We start from the raw sequence: 6,864 nt of genomic DNA on the forward strand, positions 1-6,864 counted from the left end.
CCAAAATTGATTAAATATCCAAATTATTCGAAATTTTGATATTTAGACAACCGAAACAATAACCAATTCGAACCGAAGTATTTTGGATATCAAAATATATCCGAAAAAAACTTATATACTTATATATATATTAATTATTTTTAATTTTAATGTATATAAAAACATCCAGAATATATATATGATCCAGAGATAAAATGTTCAAAAAAAAACAGAGATAGAATATTAATCAAGATAAAGAAATGGTAGTAGACCTGAGTACGTGACATGTATCTTCCCTCTGGTGAAAGCTGGATCCCAAGCTTTTTCAAATCTTTATAAGGAATCAGCCGTCTAATATTATAACAGACATAATGCACAGTTAAACATGATTTTGAAGGTTCATAACAATTATAGTCTGCACCAAGTCCACTTCCTTTTTCCAGAGAAGAAGAGAAAAGATTAATCTAAGGGATGATGAAGATTTAGCTCTTAGGGGATAGTAAGAGAATGGAACTCACCTAATCATCCATCCAGGCATCAATTGCTGCATATTATAATCAACAACAATCTCTCGACCATCAATAAATGAATGATGAGCACCCTGTAAAAAACCGCAACAAAATAATATTTCTATCCGAAAACTAAACTCCACTGTTGAAATAGAAAATATATATTTCAAACGGCTTTAAAGAACAAAAAAAAAGTTAGCGTCACTGTAGTAGCACGTCGCATCTCCTTCTCGATCTCATACTCCACAAAAGCATATCCTCGTAAAGCACCCTCACTAAACAAAACGTAATAACATAATGTATAATCAACACAATTATGCTAAGACAACATGTGTACAAACCAACATAAGTAAGATCATAAAGCAAAGCAATTGCAAAGCCTTTACCAATGTGTCTGACCAACCGCAAGCTCTTAAATTTTTCCGTATTTACTCATAACCTGTAAAGAAAAAACCTTTGTCATCACCCGAACAACGAAAGAGTGTAACTCCACGTAAACAACACATAATCCTACCTCACGAAGAGTCTCCTCGATCCAGATCAGAGGAGATACGACCCACAAACAAAGTACAATAAGGATCTCCAGCTGCTTTGGATCTCCATCTGCTTTGGATCATCTTCAAAACCCCAAATCACAGACAGATAAATCAACTTTGCGATTTCAGAGACAAAAACAGAGAGAGAGAGAGAGAGAGAGAGAGAGAGAGAGAGAGAGAGAGAGAGAGAGAGAGAGAGAGAGAGAGAGAGAGAGAGAGAGAGAGAGAGAGATTACATAGGCTGGTGTTATAGCTGGGGAGAGCTCGAAGAAAGCCGCCGTTATCATTTTGGGCAAAGTCGCAGGTTTAAGCACGTTTAGTAAGGAGGTGATACGACAGTGTTTTAATTCTAATGGCATTATATTGTAATTATTGAGGAAAACTCAGCCTTAATTACTATTTGTACTTCAGTTTTAATAGTTTAGACTAGATTTTGACCTGCACGCCTGTGCGGGTGTATTTTTTCTATAAAATATATTGCTATTTATTTTTCATATCAATATTAAAATTGGACAAAAAATCCAAATTCAAAAAATCAAACCGATCCCGATCCAAAAAGAAGTACCAACCCGAACCAAAATTGATAAATATCCAAATTATTCAAAATTTTGGTATTTAGATAACTGAAACTAAATCCGATCCGACCGAAGTATTTCGGATACCCGAATGTATTTGAAAAAAATTATATACTTATATATATTATTTTTTAAGATTTAATATATAAAAAATACAGAATATATATGATACTTTTAAATTGGTTTAAATAATTGAATATATATATATAAATTGTCAAATGTAAATATTTAAAATAGTTTAAGTATACTCAAAATATCAAAAAGATTTAAAATAATTATTGATTCTCTACCCAAATATTTAAATGAAACCAATTTATATGTTAAGTTTAGGTATTCTGATATATATTATTTAAATTTATATGTATTATTTTGTTTATATATTTTGAGAAATTTAAAGTATATAATGAATTTTAAAAATAATTTAAGTGGGTTATCCGAACCCAAAAAAATCTGAATCGAATTCGAATCAAAATTTAGAAATATCCGAATGGACTGAAATCTTTGACCACGGAAATCCAAAATCCAAATAGACCCGAACCAAATACAAATGTCTACCCGAAAACCCAGCGCTAATTCACAATCTATTTTTTCCTTTAAAAATATAACAAACATATAATTAATAGTATTTTATACTTACTATCATATAATTAATCACATATATTATATTTTAAAAATTTAATGTGAATTATAAAAATTATAATTTAAGTTGGTATATGAAATTTGACTTTGCATTGTATTTTTCTTGTATATATTGAAAATAGTTTTTAATAATGGTTATTGGAAAATATTTTAATAAAAAATATTTTTGAAAATATGTATATTTTGAATCAGTTTTTGATATAAATAAATTTTAAATTATTATTTTGATTTGAAATATATATATATATCTAAAATTTAAATTTAAAATTTTTATGATTATTTTAGATAAATAATAATTTTAAATTATAGATAGTAAGTAAATATTTTGTTAGTTGTGATTCGAAATAATAGATATAGGCATATACAGTTTTGAATTATTAACTACACATTCCTTGTTTGGCTTAATCATCATAAAAATCGGGATATTTTACAATAAATTTTAGGCAAACGTGATTTCCAAGTATTGATTCCAATATCAGCTCGAACATGAGCATCTAGAACGTTGAATCGCTCTTTGTTGGCTTCCTGCAAAAAGGAAGCAGCTTTAGAACACTGGAAGCTTATGTTTTTATATCTATTAATATGAGGAATATTGTTTTATAGAGACTTGCATAAACAATACAACATGAGGTCTAAACCAATGAATACATGATCATTCAGATCAATTAACGGATAAAGTACATGGTTTTGAACACAAAAATCAAAGCTTTGACCAGACCCATGAACAGAAACAATTCACATAACCTAGCAAAGACTTTGACTTTCAGAAAAAGATGTGAAATTAAAGGCTGAAGATAAAGGAAAAGAGAGAGGGAGATGGAACTTGAAAAAAGGGATGGAGTTGGCGAAGAGATCTAAGTGGTAGTAGCCTTCATGTGGTTATCAGAAAGGAATCGATAAATAATGTATCTACCCCCACTGGAAATAACAACACCGGTAACTACGGGGATGATAGTGATGTAAATCAACCAAGCTTCCTTCTTTAACGTTATTAGATAAGGGCCATGGAAATATATAATAGTGAGTATTGTGATTGGAATCAAAGCAGAGGAAGGACGAAAGTGAAAGCGAGACAGAGAGATGGAGGAGAGGGGTGCAGAAGATAAACATGATATCGAGGAAATATGTTTCCCCTCTCTCTCGAGACTCCCCTATGATCGGATTCTGTTCGTGTGCTTTTTTTTTTCTCACTGCAACACTCTAGGTTGAGATCGTTTCGTTAAGCGTATTTTTGTCAAAATCTAAATAAAATAATTAATATTGAATCAATACAAAATATATAAAACGATTGTGTTGTAATAGCAGTGGCACGAAGATGTAAATTTTGTGGAAAAATCTGGGGTAAGTCTTATTTGTACTTCAGTTTTAATAGATTAGATTTGTACTTCAGTTTTAATAGTTTAGATATAAATACTCAAATTCTAGATACATCTCCAGATTTGTAAATATTAATTAAACTAACATACTCCCTCGTTTAAATTTACTTGTCGTTTTAGGTTCATGCACACAGATTAAGAAAACATTTAATTTTATACATTTTCAAAATAAAAACATCATTACCCATACACCTAACCATATTTCAACCAATAGAAAAATAAATAGAAGAATCTTATTGATAAATTTTAAATAGAAATCATAAAACGACACTTATTTTGAAACGAAAATTTTCCCCTACAACGACAACTAATTTGAAACGGAGGGAGTAATAGATTTGAAAATCAGTAAATTTCCTTAATTTTATAAATCATAGTATAAAGTCTTATATCAATAAAAATTCATTAACGAACAATATCCGTTCCTATCTTTAGTTTATATTTCCCTTAAATAGAAATTAAGGGGTGGAAAAAAGAATGTTTTGTTATTAATAGCAACAGCCGAGGTGCCTCTTTGCCTTGTAGTTTTACTTTTCTTACTCGTAAAGGAATACTAGATCTTGACCCGCCCGATCGGGCGGGTATTTATTTTATGTTTTTTTAATATTAATTGATGTATTTGTAATATTTAAATATAAATTTAGATTAAAATTAATCTTTGCAGTTATAATAAAAATTAAAATTTTAATTTTAATAAAACATTCTGATATAAAATTTAATTTTCCTAATTAAAATAATATAGAGGTGGGTCTTAATTTTTTTCAATTCAAACATTTTAGCATCCCTCAAAAACAAAGAAATAAATTTATAAATACATAAAATATACGAATATATTGGGAATTATAATTTCTATTAAAATAATTTCTTAAAGAAAAATAATGTTGAGCTGTTTTTGTTTATTTTTAGAGCTTGACCTGTAATCGTATAAATATTTTGCTTTCACTTTTAATTTTTTTCTCTGTACTAATAGTATACTATATACATATATGTAAATTAAAATGTATTACATAATTGTTATATAACATTTTAGGCAAACGTGATTTCCAAGTATTGATTCCAATATCAGCTCGAACATGAGCATCTAGAACGTTGAATCGCTCTTTGTTGGCTTCCTGCAAAAAGGAAGCAGCTTTAGAACACTGGAAGCTTATGTTTTTATATCTATTAATATGAGGAATATTGTTTTATAGAGACTTGCATAAACAATACAACATGAGGTCTAAACCAATGAATACATGATCATTCAGATCAATTAACGGATAAAGTACATGGTTTTGAACACAAAAATCAAAGCTTTGACCAGACCCATGAACAGAAACAATTCACATAACCTAGCAAAGACTTTGACTTTCAGAAAAAGATGTGAAATTAAAGGCTGAAGATAAAGGAAAAGAGAGAGGGAGATGGAACTTGAAAAAAGGGATGGAGTTGGCGAAGAGATCTAAGTGGTAGTAGCCTTCATGTGGTTATCAGAAAGGAATCGATAAATAATGTATCTACCCCCACTGGAAATAACAACACCGGTAACTACGGGGATGATAGTGATGTAAATCAACCAAGCTTCCTTCTTTAACGTTATTAGATAAGGGCCATGGAAATATATAATAGTGAGTATTGTGATTGGAATCAAAGCAGAGGAAGGACGAAAGTGAAAGCGAGACAGAGAGATGGAGGAGAGGGGTGCAGAAGATAAACATGATATCGAGGAAATATGTTTCCCCTCTCTCTCGAGACTCCCCTATGATCGGATTCTGTTCGTGTGCTTTTTTTTTTCTCACTGCAACACTCTAGGTTGAGATCGTTTCGTTAAGCGTATTTTTGTCAAATCTAAATAAAATAATTAATATTGAATCAATACAAAATATATAAAACGATTGTGTTGTAATAGCAGTGGCACGAAGATGTAAATTTTGTGGAAAAATCTGGGGTAAGTCTTATTTGTACTTCAGTTTTAATAGATTAGATTTGTACTTCAGTTTTAATAGTTTAGATATAAATACTCAAATTCTAGATACATCTCCAGATTTGTAAATATTAATTAAACTAACATACTCCCTCGTTTAAATTTACTTGTCGTTTTAGGTTCATGCACACAGATTAAGAAAACATTTAATTTTATACATTTTCAAAATAAAAACATCATTACCCATACACCTAACCATATTTCAACCAATAGAAAAATAAATAGAAGAATCTTATTGATAAATTTTAAATAGAAATCATAAAACGACACTTATTTTGAAACGAAAATTTTCCCCTACAACGACAACTAATTTGAAACGGAGGGAGTAATAGATTTGAAAATCAGTAAATTTCCTTAATTTTATAAATCATAGTATAAAGTCTTATATCAATAAAAATTCATTAACGAACAATATCCGTTCCTATCTTTAGTTTATATTTCCCTTAAATAGAAATTAAGGGGTGGAAAAAAGAATGTTTTGTTATTAATAGCAACAGCCGAGGTGCCTCTTTGCCTTGTAGTTTTACTTTTCTTACTCGTAAAGGAATACTAGATCTTGACCCGCCCGATCGGGCGGGTATTTATTTTATGTTTTTTTAATATTAATTGATGTATTTGTAATATTTAAATATAAATTTAGATTAAAATTAATCTTTGCAGTTATAATAAAAATTAAAATTTTAATTTTAATAAAACATTCTGATATAAAATTTAATTTTCCTAATTAAAATAATATAGAGGTGGGTCTTAATTTTTTTCAATTCAAACATTTTAGCATCCCTCAAAAACAAAGAAATAAATTTATAAATACATAAAATATACGAATATATTGGGAATTATAATTTCTATTAAAATAATTTCTTAAAGAAAAATAATGTTGAGCTGTTTTTGTTTATTTTTAGAGCTTGACCTGTAATCGTATAAATATTTTGCTTTCACTTTTAATTTTTTTCTCTGTACTAATAGTATACTATATACATATATGTAAATTAAAATGTATTACATAATTGTTATATAACATTTTAAAATATAATAATTTTATTTATTACTTTAAAATAATTATATTTTGTTATTTAATCTTTTATTATATCACAGTGTATCATATAAATAAATCTTATATTTATAACTAAATGGACTTATATTATGAAAGCATTATGCTAATAATATATGAATTAACTATTTTATATTTTATTATATGTTGTATAAATTGATTATGATGTGTGATTTTTTATTTTATTATTTATTACTAATAAATATTAAAAATATTAATAAGTTAATAAGAAATATATT

This window comes from Raphanus sativus, chromosome 1 (genome assembly GCF_000801105.2).
Source record: "Raphanus sativus cultivar WK10039 chromosome 1, ASM80110v3, whole genome shotgun sequence".
Taxonomy (NCBI): domain Eukaryota; kingdom Viridiplantae; phylum Streptophyta; class Magnoliopsida; order Brassicales; family Brassicaceae; genus Raphanus; species Raphanus sativus.